Source organism: Colobus angolensis, unplaced genomic scaffold, assembly GCF_000951035.1.
Source record: "Colobus angolensis palliatus isolate OR3802 unplaced genomic scaffold, Cang.pa_1.0 Scaffold14, whole genome shotgun sequence".
Classification (NCBI taxonomy): Eukaryota; Metazoa; Chordata; class Mammalia; order Primates; family Cercopithecidae; genus Colobus; species Colobus angolensis.
The window spans coordinates 8,854,465-8,873,748 of NW_012114488.1; the positions used below are offsets into that span (position 1 = coordinate 8,854,465).

The 19,284-nt window shown below is 37.3% G+C and overlaps 1 protein-coding gene across 1 annotated transcript in view; it reads right to left on the minus strand.

Annotated features, from left to right (window-relative positions):
- Positions 1 to 19,261, minus strand: part of MLLT4 (myeloid/lymphoid or mixed-lineage leukemia (trithorax homolog, Drosophila); translocated to, 4) — a 140,161-nt gene extending 120,900 nt beyond the window's left edge. The window contains exon 1 of the mRNA XM_011934932.1: positions 18,968 to 19,261. The gene's annotated coding sequence lies outside the window, so the exon portion shown is untranslated. The remainder of the gene's footprint in view (positions 1 to 18,967) is intronic.
- Positions 19,262 to 19,284: the final 23 nt, after the last annotated feature.

The following is a 19,284-nucleotide window of genomic DNA, read 5'->3' on the forward strand; positions in this document are numbered from 1 at the left end:
AAACTGGCAAAACAATAATACAATTATTGAATGTCTTAATACAGATTCAGTTGATGAATTAAACAATATTTGATTTCTACTAACTCAGAGTTTTAATTATGACTTTTCTAATAGATTAACTCCCCTGAAAATGCCATTTCCTAGACATCCTATACTCCTCCCCCAAATCACATACAAGGTTCTCTAAGATACACCAGAAAACAAAACACTTGTTCTTTTTTTTTAATATTTCTTTTTTCAATCTTCAATTATTTTATTTACTGTGATGTTTGTGGAAAAAACTGAAAAAAAAAGCCATCACAACAAATAAAAAGTCAATAATAAGTAATCAGACAACCTTAACTATTTACAACTATCAGTAAGGCTAATTTCTACAAAGCTCATGGCTTATTTTTGAACTTTTAAAAGTTCAGGCACTGGTTTTCAGGGAGTTTGGTTTATGTTCATTTATCCCAAAAAAAGAAAAAAACACCCCTATAGTTCATTTTGAGAAACTTCTCAATATGTCACTGAAGTAAAACTGTTTTCGTATTTTTGTAGTCATATTAAAAATTAGGGACTTAAAACACCTAAACTAGTCAACATTTAAAGATCTCATTAACAAACCTACATCCAAGGCTTCTTCCGATACCACGCAGTCCAGTGATAGAGAGTTTAACAGATTTGAACCTCATTTAAGGGAAAAAAAAGACCGCCCAAGCTCTGATAAACTGGTACCTACCAAATGTAAAAGAAATGGGGTCCTAGCTATCAGTTGTAACTCAAGTGACATGGTTTGGCTGTGTATCCCCACGCAAATCTCATCTCCAATTGCAATCCCCATATGTCAAGGGAGGGAAGTGATTGGACCATGGAGGCAGTTTCCCCCATGTTGTTCTTGTGACAGTGAGTGGGGATCTGATGGTTTTATAAGCATCTGGCATTTCCCCTGCTTGCACTCTCTTCTCTCCTGACACCTTGTGAAGAAGGTGCCTATTTCTCCTTTGCCTTCCATCATGATTGTTAAGTTTCCTGAGGTCTCCCAGCCATGTGGAACTGTGAGTCAACTAAACTTCTTTCCTTTATAAAAATTACCCAGTCTTGGGCAGTTCTTTATACCAGTGTAAAAACAGACTAAGACACTAAGATATTTCGGGTTTTAAAAAATAAGCGCTCACTCAGTCTTTTTAGTTAAATTTCAAGTCCCCTAAAAATAAGAAAACAAAGCCATAAGAAATACTCATTTAGGCCAGGCATGGTGGCTCACGCCTATAATCCCAGCACTTTGGGAGGCCGAGGCAGACGGATCACCTGAGGTCAGGAGTTCGAAACCAGCCTGACCAACATGGCGAAACCCTGTCACTACTAAAAATACTATCTGCCTGTAACCTCCAGCTACTAGGGAGACTGAAGCAGGAGAATCGCTTGAACCTGGGAGGCAGAGGTGCCAGTGACCCGAGATCGCGCCATTGCATTCCAGCCTGCGCAACAAGAGCAAAACTCTGTCAAGACAGAAAGACAAGAAAGACAGAAAGAAAGAAAGAAAGAAAGAAAGAAAGAAAGAAAGAAAGAAAGAAAGAAAGAAAGAGAAAGAAATATTCATTTAATAGCAAAAATATCATAAAATTAGAAGACCAAAATGACTGAGTAGGAAAAACTATTTATAAACACAGTAAAATGTCAAAATGTTTATTTAGAAAGGATTTTCCACAAAAATTGACGAAAATAAAACAAATTTCTTTACAGGAAAACAGGCACTTCGCATAGAAAGAAAATAAAGATGGCAAGAAACATTCACGAAAGATGACCTGCTAAGTGCAGTGGCTCATGCCTGTAATCCCAGCATTTTTGGGAGGCCAAGGCAGGCAGACTGAGCCCAAGAGTTCAAGACCAGTGTAGGCAACACAGTGAGACCACATCTTTATACAAATTTCTTAAAAATTAGCCGGGCATGGTGGCACATGCCCATAGCCCCAGCGACTCAGGAGGCTGAGACGTGAGAATCATTTGAGCCTGGGAGGTCAAGGCTACAGTGAGCTATGATCACACCACCGCAGTCCAGCCTGAGTGACAGAGTGAGACCCCTGTCTCAAAAGAAAAGAAAAGAATGCTCAATCTCAACAATGAACAAGGAATTATGAATTTTAAAACCAATGACACATTACTTTTTACCTATCAGACTGAAAAGTTTAATTTATAATATGCAGTGTTAGGTAAAGGGTCATAGTCACAACAGTGGCAATATAAACTGGAGGGCCCCCTACCTTTTGAATAACTTGGTAGTTTATAAATATTTTCAACAAGCATAGCCTTTGACTCAAATTCCACTCATAGGAATCTATTTTATGGAAATACGCAAGTACAGGAAGATATGTGCATAAAAATGTTCACAGCAGTATTACTGAAACAGTGTACTGTAGAAATAGTCAGTGTTCATTAATAGTTAAGAAAATGACTAGTACATGGATTATACAGCTACTAAAAAGATAGAATTATATTTATACATACTTTTATATAAATATGGGAGAATTTCTTTAATAAAGCATGTTACAGAAAAGTATATATTCTATGATCCAATTTTTGTAAAATAAAATTCAAATACAGCTGTGCTACAATGTTGCATTCCTGTAATCCCAGCTCTTTGGGATGCAGGAGGATTGCCTGAGTCCAGGATTTAAGAGACCAGCCTGAGCAACACAGCAAGATCCCATCTCAAAACACACACTCTCTCTCTCACTTCATTTTTGAGTCCACAGAGCAAAACTGGGAAAGACACACTTAAAAACTCCTTACAGTGGCTATGTCTGGATAGCCAGAATTCAGAGGCAAAAGGGAGACCTTCAAATTTACCCTACAGACTCCATTCAAAACACATGAACTAAATTTTACTCACCTAAATCTTAATAAATACAAGCTCTCCACATCTCTTGCTATAAAACTTAAGTTTCCCTTTGAGTAAAACAGGTCAGTTACTGCCCACCTGAAAAAGCTTACATTAGTCTTCAACAGTAACTATCCCAAGAAGGTGTTTCTCCTTTAGTCAGATATTGAAATGGTAACACAAAAGGTTCTAATTATATGAGCAGATTATAGTACCAGGTGAAAAGTAGCAGCATATTCTCAGAATAAATCTATTATTTCTTACAATGTACTACCAAATCATGAATATCTGCAATGAGCTACTTATATGTAATAAATTTTTGCTGTAAGTTATCCAATTTCTAAAGAAATTCACACAAGCCCAGCAAGGGGCCACATTTTTAAAGCTTTAAATAAAAGGTTTCAAATTTACTGTGCTGAGTTTATATATGACAGTTATGCCCTTACTGATCCACTTTCATTAATTTCTTAATGCATGCATTCTTCAGTTATCCACTGGGCACATCGTGTCCTCCTCTGGAAGACCACACAGCCTGGTCTCTGCCCTCAAAGAGCTCAAGTTTAGTGCAATATCCTTTTAAGTACATTAACAATGTACTAATGCCCATTCGTCAATCTTAGGAATAAAACAACTCTCTTATACTTAGTGCTTAATTCAGTGAGGAATATTGTCACACCCTTGACTGTAAGTAGATTTCCCCAGAGCAACTTTTTCTTCTCATATCGTAGGGTGAAGAGGTCAGGAATTGTTAAAGGGGCATTTTAGCAGTCTGGAGTCCTCTAGGTGATGAAATCTTGGGGAAATTAATGTAACATTTGAGTAGAGAATGGACTAGAAGCAAAGAGATCAATCACGTTTACGATGGGGGGGGTAATATTTTCACATAGGCTAATCTGAGAGAGAATACTGGAGCAATAAGTCAAATCCCAACTTTGTCAGCTACCAATAAGTCAGCTCCCCAAGTGCACTTGATTCCTACTAAATCTCCAGTCTTCAATTTATTTTCCTCCCCTATCCCATGCCACTACTCATTAGCTATTGTATTTCCTCAGTTCCTCTCTTCCAGGACTGGCCACCAAAATCAAACACAGTTTTAGTTTTGTTTTCTATACCTTTATTTACAGATAGTAGCAAATGACTAAAAGCTCATGTGTTTTTATAAAACTTCACTGGAGATGCTAAAGACAACCACCAAGGCAGAGGACTTGAAAAACAGCAAAGGCCAGCATTTCCTGAGCAATATTCTCAATTGACTGCCAATCTAAAATTGGAAATCAATACTGGATTTTAGTATAGGCAAACCATAACCCAGATTACTTCACCTAGAAATATGTAGTCCAGATTCTGTGATGAAAGCAATACGTCAACATAGTGAGATGAAACCAAGTATGTGAAATAATACATCCTAGTAGAGGAAAGGAAGGAAGACAGCACAGTAAATAGCAGTTACCATGAAATCAGGCCCTCCATCAACCCATCTGGCAGAGGATCCTGTGACCCAGGAATGCCAGCCAAATTTTTAAATATCTAAATAAGCATACACAGTTTGAAGTCAATAAATGCTAAGTATACTATGTCAGCTAGAGTCATTATCAATGTGCCTCCCTGACCTCAGCACTGTGGCCCCATAGTTAATTACGGGGCATTTTTTAATTGAGCGAATGAGTAGAAGAACATCGAGAATCCAGCATTACAATACACACTGTCCTGAGAGACAAGCAAAATGGAATCAACTAAAAGAGATAACGAAAGAATAGCTCCAGAAAGAGGCTAGTATCATTACCAAGAAAAAAAACGGGGTGGTAAATAAAGCCTTTTATGGTCCCATAGTGGGCAACTGGTTTTGGTAATCAGGAGCTCAAGGCTATCAAGAAAAGCAGTTCTAGGAGTGTTTTGGGGATAGAAGCAAGAAAGGCAAGGGTTAGATGAGTCAGGAGCAGATAGGGGAAAGGGACAATTCTTGCAGGAAGCTGGAGTAGAAATGTCTGTTGAATGAATGATGAGATAAAACATGAAGAGTTACAAAACTTTAGCAAAGTTTTTTTTAATTAAAAAATAAAACCTGAGTGCCTTTTAACAGAAAAGACCAAAGATGAGTGAATGGAAGGCAGGAAGAAAGGACAGAGAGGAAGAGAAGTAAGAAAGAACGAATGAAAGGGCAGCTGCAAAGTCCCAGAGGATGGGATCTCAAAAGAAGAAAGGCATTGGTGAGAATTCAGAGGGCTCTTGAAGTAATAAAATAGATAACAATTATGAAAATGTTTTCAGTAGTAGAAAAAAAATTAGCAACATAAATTGAAACACTCTGATATATTACAGACATCACAGATGATCAAAGAATAGGAATCTTTACAGAATGCTAGGAAAGGGGGCATTTAAGAGGATACCGAAAAAACGTTAAAGCAAAATCAGAGAGTAGAAATTAAATTAAATGCAATTTAACAAACTTTAAAGCAAGATCATGGAGGACAAAGTTTAGTAGGTGACACTTTCTAAACTTTCCTCTCTCTGACATCATTGTACGGTATATATATTTTTTTCCTGTATCAGACTTCTATGCCCATTCCCTTCCAGTATACTTAGGCAGTTCCCCTTCCGCAGCCCACAAGATATTTTGTTCTAAGGCTTTCTGTCTTAGGTTCTTGTCTCTCTTCACACAACTTTTTCCTTGTAGTCTCCTCTATGCCTTGGCTACCTGCTACCTACCACAATCACCCTGAATCCCCTGGCTCTCTTCCTCTTAACTGCCTACGCAGGATGATGCCTCTGGGAAATCCACAAGCACCTCAAATTTGGTACATCTCAAAGAGAACTTTTTGTTTCCTCACTCAAATCTAATCTATCACTGACATTTTTTATTCCGGTTAATGGCACCATCACCTACCCAAAGCAGCCAAGCAAAAAACTGGGACTGCTTTCCTTTCTCTCAGGCAATCTCCTCATCGGTCTCCAAATTCCAATTTACCTCCTTCAGTTTCATGTTCTCCTTCCCTGTCACCTTAGTTCAGGCCTTTACCTCACGGACACAAACGCAAGAAGGCCTGAAGGTCCCGCCTTCAAGTGTGCCCTCCCTTCACTCCACAGACTCAGCTGCCACGGAGGTCCATCTGAACTGCAAACCTCCTCACGTTCTTTCATCTCGAATGTTCTTAACTTCCCCCTCTTTACTCCACAAACTCAGCTGCCAGGGAGGTCCATCCGAACTCTCAACCTCTTCATGTTCTTTCATTGTGAATGTTCTTAACTTGGCTTACAAGGCCCATAAGAACTGACCATGGTTTACACCTTTGGTTTCATAACTGGTAACTGGCTCCTCAGCCCCAAACCAACTAGTATGTACACCTGCTTGTACACACAGACACACATATAGTATTCTTCTCAGTCACAACATGATGCTATGAAAACACATGGCCCCAAGATCCTAGCAGCTTACAACAGAGCTGTATTTCTTTCTCATGGTAACATCATTCTGTGAGTAGCTGGAGCTCTGATCTAGTCATCTTCATTCTGGCACTATGGTTCAAGAATGAGCCCCAGCATGGGACACACTGATTCATGGATGACAGAAAAAGGCAATGACAGAAGCATGAAATGGACTCCAATCTTCTGCTCAGAAACAGTATCTGTCACTGGCCAAAGAAAGTCACATGGTCAAACTTGATGTCAAGAGGGGAAAGACCATACAATCCTCTTACAAGGAGGACAGTGAATAACTAGGAATAGTACAATCTGCAAGCCACAAAATGGGCCTGCGTATTCACACACGTCTGTGCACAGATTCAACCAATTTGAATTATTTTTAAATAAGGTCTCAAGCCTTACCCCTTTGCCCAGCTATTTCCTACAAATTTTTCAGGATTCAGAATGAACATCACTTCCTAAAAGCTTCCCTGACTAGACAAGTCCTGGAAAGGTCCACTGCCCAAGAGCTACCTACCAGGTCTCCCCTCCTCACAGCACTGAACACACTGCTTGCCTGCTCTGCCTGTCTTCCACCACAGTGAGATTCTGCCGCAGCTGCAGCGCTCCTCTTGCTCAGCACGGCACCACTGTGCTAGCACAGTGTGTACACACAGTGGGTACAAAGAGGATACATCTCTGCTGCAGGAATCCTGGTCCCCTTCCCCACAGAATATTCCTTTTCATCTAAAGACTCCAGTCTGTAAACATGTGCCTGATTCCCCCCACCCAAACAGAGCATTTACCATACTACTGCCATTTTTCCCCAATTTATCTCTCATACTGAAATGGGAGCTTTTTGAGAAAAAGACCATGTGTCAATTAAGTGTCGCATGCTCAGCAAAACTCACATACAGTGGGTGACCACTCAGTGAGCGAACGTGGAAACGGAGACAGAAAGGAACACATGTACTGAGTGGGAGGGCTACAAGTCAACCTCAAGCCCCAGATCTCAGTGCCAGTTACCGCTCCCTCTTCTTAAGGCACAGCAAGCTCATTAGATAACCGTTCACTTCCTCCCTTGAGATCACAGATTACTTCATTCCTTCATCTCTGACAAAGTCTGACTCCTAACAGGCTCTCAACAAATACCAGTCTGAATGAGTAAGTATATTATCCTCAGATAAATCCCTACAACTGAAGAAAAATGTTTAAATGTCCATAATTTTAACAGGGCTAAGCCATTATTGAAAAAAAAGAAAAAAGCAACAGAATTTCCCAAGCTTCTCGGCCCATGAAACAGGCACATAACTATTTCCAAAATGTTTGCTGTTCATAGGCATCAGTTCATGAAAACAATAATTTCCATTACATTTAATGTAACATCTGAAGTGTTTCTCAAATATCAAGCTGGTGACACCAATCACATGCATTTGTAATTACATACTAAAATAAAACGTCTAAAATGCCATTACACTAATAAAATGTTAACATTACTGATTCATCAGAAGCTTCTGTTCAGAAGCTACACAAATTATAAACAGGTAGCACTTCGTGCTTGGGTGCCACTTGGTTTAAAAAAAAAAAAGTTTTTGAAGTTAAATTATATTTTATGCAAGAACATTGGCCTCAAAAATCTAAAGGCAAATGCTACATTAAACCGATACAAATAAGGAAAATACAGCGGGTGAACAATTGAAGTTACCTGCATCTAAGCATCCTACAACACTAGCAGAATGAGTAGTTCTTAGTTTATTCTTATCACAAAATCAGACAGGCTAACATGTGGTTCTTAAAATCAAATATTCAGAGTGCCCATGATTGATGAAAGAAAAATATTCCTAACTTCCTACCTAGAAACGTCCTCCAGGGCTACACACCAAGCTCACTGTTCAAGAAAAAACAAAGGCTCATCACCAGAAAAGACAGGCTGTAGGATGTAAGAAGGTACAACAGGCCACTGTATCTGAGATCCTCCCCTTTTCACTGGAAATGCAAATATTTGTTCAACAGATGTTGAGTAACTGTTAGTAATAAAGGATAATCTCTTGAAGATTGTTAACATTCAAATGTTATCTGGGGAAAAATTGCTAGTTAATGTGTAAATAAAAGTCTATGACACAAAATTAACTGAGTGATGGCAGTAAGGAGAAACAGTCTCCAAGAGTCACAGAATAAACACACATTTTGTTTATTGTTTAATTGTAAGCACAAACCAGGGAAGGGCTAGGGCAACATCCAGAGCAAAGTCTGGCAGGGCAGCACCAAGAGGAAGCCCGGTAAGAGGACAGGGACTAAGGCAGAGGGCAAGATGGTGAGGGCTGGCACGAGGATCTCCACAAACGCAGCATCACAGCCAATGCTGCCAAAAAGGCATCTGAACCCTGGGTAGGTCTTGCCCTCCTTTCTTTCCCAAAGGCCTAAGAAAGTAATCAGTGAAGCTATCAAGACTTCTTCACTGAACTCCTCACTCATATTCCAATTTCTGCTTGCTATATAAGACACAAGTTTTGTATATAGTTACAAAATAAAATACGGCATGTGTCACCTTGGCTACAAAACACAGAATCTACTATTACAATGATAAAATTATAATAGGGCTTTAAAAAGTCTAGATGAAAATCAATACATCACGTATTTATGTGTGAGATACGTGTATATGCACGTAAGTACAAGATCCAAATAAAACAGAAGAGATGTTTTATCACATTACGCCTGTGGTTCTTCCTGAAAATTATGTTCTAAATTTTCTACTTAGATATTATCTTCCTATAAAACTTCCAAACACTGGTTTCATTGCAGTGATCTTAAATTTTTGGATTTTACAAACATAGTGGTTAAGAGAAGGTTCCAGAATCAGAGGATGTGGGTTCCAATCATTGTTCTGTGGCTTACTAGTTTTGCATACCCTTAAGCAAGTTATTTAAATCTTCCTGTGCCTTGGATTCTTCATCCAGAAATGGGAACAGCAAAAGGACATACCTCACAGGACTGCTCAGAGAACGTAAAAAGATAACATACACAAAGCATTTACACTAATGTCAGGAATGTATCACTTGTGTTCACTACATGTGATGTATTACAATTACTACCAGAATAACTTACATGATTTCAAAAACTAGATTCCTGACGGATGCATGGTTGGTTAAGAAACACAATTCAGTACTAAAGATGCAAACAACTAATAAGCAGATAAAGCTCAACATATATACAAATTTTTTTCCGAAATAAAATAAAATGTTAAAAAAAAAAAAAGCCTGAAAAGCAACTCATTTCTTCAGATGGTAGAACACTGGGTAATTTGTTACCTTTATTTCTGTTTGTATTTTTCCAAATGCTCTAAAATAAGCATATTTGAATAATGGAAAGAAGCAAATATTTTTTAAATGTATCTTACTATAGTGAAGCAAACATACTAGCTCACATGTTCAAGAATATACTTTAAAAATCAGCCATAAAATATCACAAATTTTTTAAATGTTTTTCCTGATTTACTAGTCTTAATTTCACTGTCCTTCATATTCTCAAAACTAACAATGTCATGAAGGTAATAAAATTTCTTATAAATTAATATCAGCAAGTTTGGCACAAAAACCACATTAATTGTACTATGAACTCACTGAAGTCACCTTTGCCAATCTTAAATTAAAAACACATTTTTAAATATTTGAGGTCCTAAACATTAAATGCAGTAAAAACACTGTCCATGGTACTCCTGGCAGACTTCTCCTGAATAAGCAAAAGCTTAGCTGATTTACAAAAGAATCATTACAAATTCATATATTCACCGACTAGGATTTTTTTATCTGTATTAATTGTCCTAATAAACTAAAATAAAGTTTGCTAATAAGAATGATTTACTAAATGGTTAAAAATTGTGTACCATCATAATAAGCATGTTTCACCAAATGGTTAAAAATTGTGTACCATCATAATAGTTTAGTAACGCTAACTATAATCATTAAATTGGTGACTCGAAAACTCAAAATGCATTTGCACTCATCCATAAATTAACAACACAATGTATTTTGTGCAAAACAAGGTGCCACTAACTAGAAATAAAACTAGCCTTAAGTGATGCTAATCTTAAATATAAATGCAGTACTCACTCTGTTTTTATCACACTTTTTAAAAATATATCCACAAATTATTTTGAAGTATTAAAAACCCATATGTGCATAATGGGTCTTAGAACATAAAATACTGTCTGTGTTTGTGTGTCTGTTTCTCACGAAATAAGCTAAGGGAAAATACAACTAAACATAGTAGGAAAAAAAGACGTCCTTAGACAGCCAATGGTTGGCGTAACTCAAGAGTTTATATTTGGGGAACGGAGACTGAAAAGGCAGACAAGTGCCAGAAGGAAGGTCTAAGCCACATTAAACAACAGCATAACTCCACATTGTGCTGAATATATGAGACGCCACTGCTCCCTGAACTACAAGATCCATAAGTAGAACTTGAAAATGTCCCCTAGCTAGGTGTGGCTTAGGTCATATCCCAAGTGAATTCAAGTAATAAAAGTTGATGGTCATCACTCTAGCTAATAGCTTGTGGCCAGTATTTTCAAGTAACAAAAATGTAAATGTGTACATCTTAGCACTGATAACTAAAAATTAAAAGGAGGCATTATAAATACAGAAAATATATAATGCGTACAATAACTATGTTGAAATGTATCCTTCCATAATAATGAGCCCTATGTTCACATTTTAAAATATTATACATTTACATCATAGCCTCACTTGGAAAACACCATAATATCTACCTTAGAACACACATGTTTTATAAATCAGCCCTAAAACTCATCACTAAACATTCTAGGGCAGCAGCTCATAAACTGCAGTCCATGAATCCCCAAGGTTCCCTGTGACCCTTTCAGGTCATCCGTGAGATCAAAACTATTTTCTTAATAATACTTGGACAGTATTAGCCTTTCTCATTTTGTTGGAATTTGCATGAATGGTCAAAGCAATGAAGAGTATAGCTGATGGCACCATAGCACCACATCAAGGCAGTAGCATCAAAATGCGCTATATACAAAATGTATGTTTTGCTGCTATGCGAACTTCTTTAAAAAGCCAGTTTCACTTAAGAATGTCTTTGATACAACAGAAAAAAAGATTGATTTCCTTGGAAACTGAGTACATGTTTGTTTGTTCAATTATGTGCCAAAATGGGCGTACATAAAGCCTTTCTACTTCTGCATACCACAGCTTGATGGCTGTCTCAAAAAAAAGTATTTCAGCAATTGTTTAAGTTGTGAATTGAATCAGTCACTTCTTTCATGGAAAACCATTTTTTCACCTGAAAGAACAACTGTGCTTATTTAGGCTTGGATATTTGACAGACATTTTGTCAAAAATGAATAAAGCAAGCTTATCTCTCCAAGTGCTACCTATGACAGGGATGTCAATAATAAAATTTGAGCTCTGAAATGAAAATTCTAAAAAAACTTGTATCCACTACTGAGAGTTTGAGAGCTTCCCTATATTTATAATTTTTCTGATGAGATCAGTGGTGATATTAACAAAAGTTAACATTTTGATATTCTTTAAGGAAATCTGTCAACATTTAGTAGATTTGCATGACTCAGTGAATCAATTTTTCCTAATAATCAACATGAGGGAACAAAATCACAACACGTGAGTAAAAGAACCATTCAAAGTGCAAAGCAGACAAATTTTTTTTTTGAGACAGGGTCTCACTCTGTCACCCAGGCTGCAGTGCAGTGCAGTGGCTCCTTCACAGCTCACTGCAGCCTTGACCTCCTGGGCTCAAGCAATCGTCCTGTCTCAGCCTCCCAAAAAGCTGGGAACATAGGTTATGTGCCACCCTGCTTGTTAAATTTTTTTTTTTTTTGGTAGAGACGGGATCTCACTGTGTTGCCCAGACTGGTCACAAACTTTTGGGTTCAAGGAATACTCCTGCCTTGGCCTCCCAAAGTGCTGGGATTACAGGGATGTAATCCACTCCACTGTGTAGAGCATGAAAAGTATTTATAAGAATCTTCCAAAGGAGGATAGCAGAAATGAAAATAAAGTAAGCTCAAATTAGAATCCTCGACACAACTGATTTTATTCCCAATGTCTCTTAAAAATAATCATTCCATGGGTGGCAGGAGGGGTGTTTTCATGGCGCGATGCACCGTGACTTGTTACTCAAGATATATGTCCACTGTTCCATCTATCATGTCTTATACCCTTCCAAAAAAAAACCAAAAACAACAGCAACAACACAAAATCATTCAAATAAATGGCACGCACAGCAACCTGGACGGGACTGGAGACTACTATTCTAAGTGAAGTAACTGAAGAATGAAAAACCAAATACCGTATGTTCTCACTCCTAAGTGCGAGCACTTATGAAAACACAAAGGCATAAGAATGACACGATGGACTTCGGGGACTCAGGGGAAAGGGTGGGAAAGGGGTGAGAGATAAAAGACTACTAACTGGGTTCAGTGTGTACTGCATGGGTGACGAGTGCACTAAAATCTCACAAATCACCACTAAAGAACTTACTCATGTAACCAGATACTACCTGTTCTCCAAAAACCTACAGAAATAAAAAAATTTAAAAAAATAATTCCAAGTTTCTGCCAATGAAATTAACGTAAAAAGTGTAATGTAATGTAACCTAATAACTCATTTAAAAGTTCACGTAAAATCATATTATTGAAAAACAAATGTTCTTTGCAACCTATGTAAAATCATGGTATACTGCATGAGCATTTAGGAGTCTGCAGCACTCAGAAGTTTATTTGGATAACAATAGCAATATTTAAAATAACATATTTGAAAGATATCTTCCCAATCTATGAATTTTATACTAAGCATGTTTATAAGAGGTTATGAAACTTTAAAAATATAATGTTTTTAAAATAGTGGATAGTGTCTGAGAGTGATCATATTGTTACTCCCATTTCATTTTCTCTACGTAACATACAGAACCAAAGCCAAAGAAGACGGGTGAAACTGGCAATCTCAAATCTCAGTACCAAAAGCTGGTAACAGTGAAAAAAATAACTGAATTTTTGGTGATTCTCCTATAAAAAATCAGGAACTAGAATAATAAGTAGGCCACAATGGAAAGTACCACTATGAGCAAACAAGAATAAAGAGAAAGTAAATTCTTGGAAGAACCAAAAGTTTTAAATTTGCAAAGAGCAGACACTGCCTGATTTTCCTTTAATAGAACATGTATGAAATCAAGCAAGAGAACTTGCTAGGATTCTGAATAAAACAGCCCACTGCACCACTCAGCCAATAAAACACCTCCCAAACAACAGTAACAAATGAGCATTTTTTTCACGGATCTTAATGTTGGGTCAATCTTTCTTCTGTTCTGAAAATCAAAAGTACTTTCAGGTGGAGTTTTAGAAGGCAAAACGCACAACTTCCTCGTTTGGAAACAACCTAGCCTGCTGTTGTTACTCTAGTCCGGTGGCAGAGCTAGACTAGAGCTAGCCTCAACTGCAATATGTACTTTTCCGCCTGCTTCCACCCTACCGAAGAGGAAGATGGTTTTCAAAACACACAAAAAAATGTCTGAATATTCCGTGAAAATGGTCTTGTCCTGTCAGCCTAGGTCAATCGGGCATTAATAAACTTCAGGAAGTTTGAAACTGCAGAAACTGAAAAAACAGTGCCAGCAAGTCCACCCTGCTCATAACTAGAGTTAAAGGAGACAACTCCAGTTTATGCCTGTTGTCCTGGTATAACGATTAATAGTGCCCACTTGCACTCACAGGGTTCCATATGGCCACTCTAACTAGAAAGGAGTGACACTTACAAGGTAAAGCAAGTTGTGTATATTCAGCCTAAAAACATAGCAAAATGTAAACATGTGCAACCAAGATTGACATTTCTTATTTTCTGTAAGCCACACAATTTTAACATTAAATTTCTTGTGGGCAAAAGCACAAAAATTTTGGCTGTTTTGCAGCCATAGTAAACTATTCCATTTCAGTTCCTCAAAAGTTTCACTCATGACATATACGAACAAATTTGTAAAGTATAAAACTTCAAATTATTCTTTACTTTTGGAAACATACTGGGAAAATACCTTCCTGCTTATATTTGAACCACCTCTCTATATGCTTATTCTCACTTTATTAAGCACATTCACTTTCTACATTAAATTCTAATATGGTTTTGGTCAATCACATACATCAAAATGATCAGTGAATTTTATGTTTTTATGGTTGCTAGAATAAAATCTCAACCAGCTGACTTGAGCTAGGCAAAGATCTCCCTTACCACCTCTCAGCCTGCTTTAGCCCAGTTACACACAATGAGAAATGTTAAGAAAAGTCTTCTAATCATGAATAAAGATGGTGCAATTTTGAGAACATGCACACACCTGCTACGAACTCCTACATACGGAGACACGAACTGGAAGCCCACCAGTAGATTTTCAGGCCCTATCAGCACATCAGTGTTAGCCAACTCTGACACGCCCAGAACTGGTTCAAGGGTCTGTGGGATTTGGCACACCGCTTAGTACCCAACTTACAAGTGTAAATGTAGGTCAGACAGATACATTTGATCCCTGTCTTCAGTATCTACAAGGTGAATGGGTATATCCTATATACAATCAGCCAGAAAACTAACAGAAATAGCAAACATTTGAACAACAGCAGAAATCAAGACTCTATCTAACCTGAAAATAATTTTCAACTGAGAAGTTCAGTCTATGTTCAATAACTGCTATCTGCATACACATTTTATTTATAATAAACAAACATATTTATATCAAAATAAATGCTATATTACTTATTAGTACACACTGACATTACACCAAAATTCAAGCCTTTACAGTAAAACTGTTTATAAACAAATTAGTCTATGCCACCATATTAACCAGCACCTAGAAATAATGCTTTATATACTACAATTGCTCAATCAAATCCCTAACGACAATCATAAACGCTTCTTAAGCTTCCCACCAATTTGGTATCATATCCTGATCACTTATGATCCCTATTTTTCAAGAATATGAAAGACCCATTTCTGCTATTCTGCCACTATTAATTTAACCACAATCACAGTTTGATGGTGTTATAAAAGTCTATAGTTATACTTATTTTCCACGAGGTCTACAAATTATGAAAAATAAAATTAATTTTCACTAGCAGGAGGACAGCAAATTGAAACTTGCCTAGATGTAGTTTCAACTTAAGATGACTCAACACTATTAGATAAGAGTTGTCCCTCAGACTCACAAGAACACACCGAATCAAACATAAAACTTAACCAGTTATTAAAGGAAATAAAGATTTTTAAAAGGTTATAACCATCAATGAGATTCAACTTATCAAAAATAAAAAATAGAGATGCCTATAAATACTAAATGGCAATCAATTCCATCTCATTATAACATCAGTCACCAGAAAGAGATCTTCAGCAGTACCAATGTTTAAAAATACAACTATTGACAGCCAGGCACAGTGGCTCACGCCTGTAATCCCAGGACTTTGGGAGGCCAGGCAGATCACCTGAGGCTAGGAGTTCAAGACCAGCCTGGCCAACATGGCAAAACCCTGTCTCTACTAAAAATACAAAAGGTAGCCAGATGTGGCACATACTTGTAATGCCAGCTACTCAGGTAGCTGAGGCACAAGAATCACTTGAACCTGGAAGGCGGAGTTGCAGTGAGCTGAGATGGCGCCATTGCACTCCAGCCTGGGCGAGAGAGTGAGACTCCAACTCAAAAACAAAACAAAGAAAAGTTTCAAATATAGTTCAGTTGTATGATAAAGCATAGTCACAAGCTATATATTACTGTGGAATATAGATACGGCTATAAGTTATGCAATTATTACCACTTCACCTGAAGACTTCCTACCCTACCTCTGCTGAAAGAGTTATTTCTTACACACATCTCTGGAAAACATGAATCACCACATTACTTCTTGATTAATCGGAGCATTAAAATGTAATGTATTCACCTGTAATAAAACATATGTAGGTATCCACATAAATTCTGGGTTATTTTCACAATTAGGGCAAGAAGAAGGCAATAAATTCAACAAAAAATAAATGACTTTAAGAAGTATCTCATGAAGCTAAACAGTCAATTACCTAGCATAATTTCTGCATTTAAGTGTAAGCTTCCTGCAAAACTAAGAATAAGACATGAAAATGTAAATATTCACTGGACTAATAAACTCCACTAAATTTTTAGAAAGCATATATCCCATATTTTCTCATGAATAAAGGTATATACCATGAAGGCCATATTTGACATTCTTTCCACACAGTATTTATTGAGCCCCTACCATGCAATACACAGAACAATTATTGAAGAAAATTCTACACTCTTGCCTTCGTGTAGTAAGAGGGGGAGACAGACATACCAACGGCAATGACAAGTCATGGTACGTTAAAACCAACAGGGAGAACTTTAGATAACCAGAGAAGCCCTCTTCTGAGGAGGTGACAGGAAAGATCAAAAGGACTCTGCTGTCATAATTAACCAGGAATCCCTAAAAGAAAACAAGCCATAACATTAAAAATAAGCAAAGGAAGGACTATACATACTTTAAGGAGTTTCTGTGGGCTACAGTTTTTCATAGTAATCAAGACGTTAAGTTAGCTTAGCATCAATCTCCTGGTTATAAAATAACATTAGGTTTAAATCAACTCTCATTTTACAAATTCCAAATGAATCTAGGATCCAAGTGACAAAGAGCCTGAAAAATACTCCAGTGACAGCCTGCTTATTCTTTGGAAGCCCTTCTTTTACATACAAATGTGAATACAAAGGAAAATGCAAACTTAGCCAAGATGATGTTAAAACATACTCTAATTTTCTTAAAAAAAGAATGTAATCCAAAGAACCAAGTTTATCATCTTCCTAAACACAGAAACCACAAAATTATCAGTGGTTATCAAAGCTGCCTGAAATCACCAATCACAGATGATTAATGAAGTTATAAAATTTGAAAATAGATACTGATCACTGTACCAGAAAAAAAAAAAACAAACAAAAGAAAACCCACAACTATACTCATACGCATAAAAAGATTATCCAAGTAAATAAATACAAGACTTAAATCTTATTTCTAGAAATCAACTCCTGCAGTGAATTTGTTCAATATCTACTGAACATCTGATAAGGACCAGCACAATGCCTCTGTTCTTGCAGAAAACTAAAAAACTGAACTTGTGATGGCCAAATAGACTAAAAATAATCATTAGATGGTTAAAAAAAAAAAAAATCACACGAGCTTAGACAAAGCAAATTGAAACTGTTGGCCTTGAAATACTGGCTGAATTACTCATATTAAGTTTACCTACATCGTAATAAAAGATACAATATGTTAAATGCAAAGCTTAACTAGGACCTGAATAAATTTAATAGTACAGGAAGGTTCTGGAGAAAACAAAATAGAAAGTGTGAGCCAGCCACTACATAGTGAAAAAGCTAAAAAACCAACATACGGACATTCTTAAAAACCAATTCATTTCATTATGAAAGGCTTCTAATACAATTCCGAAAAATAATTTCTAAAAATAGAAATGTTCAGATATAAGCAGGGAGAAAAAATAGTAAATGAAATAATACATCTTTTTTTCCAAGTCCTTCAATTCTTGTTTTGAGTCAATGTATGTACACAGCAAACTTTCACCTACAGTATAACTGAAAAAATAGCTTTCCAAATGACAGGCCAATTTTAATAACTAGTCATATCACTAAGAAAAAGTTTCAACTGAGTGCTTAAAATAGAATTTAAATCAATGAACTATGTTTCTGATTTGAGATTTTTTTTAAATGCTAACTCAATTCAAAATCCCAAAAAGCTGAATTCTCTTTATTAAACTGAAAAAAGATTCCTTAAACCAAACTTGAGAAATCTCTCAAAAAAAAAAAAAAAATCCATTCTAACAAAAAAAAACTACATACCAAGAAAATGTTTTATGGTCATTTTTTAACTTGTGATAACAAGAAAAATGAATTCATTATTCTGAAAGAAAGCATAATCCTGAAACTAAATTATGCCCCCTTTCTAAAGATGTACTAGTCTATGAACGAACACTTAAGTACATATACTAACTCTCTTACTAGAACTTAACTCGTAAAATCATTACAGGAGATGAATGAATCAGGAGTAACTTAACATCTATGCTCAAATTGGCAACCTGAGCCTAATGATGTGTGTCAGTATTCAACTAAGGATTAAGACAAATGGCTAGCTACCCACGTCAAGTGCAGTCACAGGTACAGACGAAGACAGAAGAAATAGAGTCCTTCCCATGACTGGCAAAAAATCAAGAAATCAGAAAAGCAATAGTCAAATTTTCTCAAAAATATACAGTGGAATTTAATGATAAAAGGAATAAATTTCATAAGAATGTTCAAATTTGCCAAACCCGTTCTGTTGCCTAGGAGCTAGTATTTTATAGCAAGTGTTAACTATAAATCACCTATTACAACAAATCAAAAATAGACGCTATTAAAATGATTTCCTAAACAGGCACAAAACTTGAGTGAAACGTTTTTTATGCTATTAAAGTCTGTGCAGCCACCGAATGAACAGAGCGCGGAACCGACCCTTGCGGAGCGATTTACAGGGTTGTTCCCTGACCCTTCACCTCCCTCCCCTCTCCACAGAGCCTTTCCTGGTGGACTTGGACTCACACTTTTTTAAAAGCTGCTCGGAACGCTTTCAGCAGCTTTGTTATAAACAACCCCCATTGTTACCAGGCCAGGAGAGAGCGTGATTTCCTCCTCTCAGGGAGCCAGCCCGGGGCCGGCGCCTCCCTCCGGGCAGAGGCCACCGCAGAGGGCCCTTCCTCGCAGCCCCAAAGGTGGAGCAGGCACGCCTTGCCTCGGGGGAGTCCGATTCCGGGCCTGTGCCATCAGGGAACCCGCAGCTCCCGAACTTTTTGATACTGACTTCCCCCTCCCAGCTGGCAGCCTGCAAGTTTGTGAAGCCGAAGCACAGCGCGCCTCACAGGTTCCATCCCGGCCACGGGGAAGAGGCGCCGCGAGCCAGAACCGGGCTGCAGGTGGAGAGC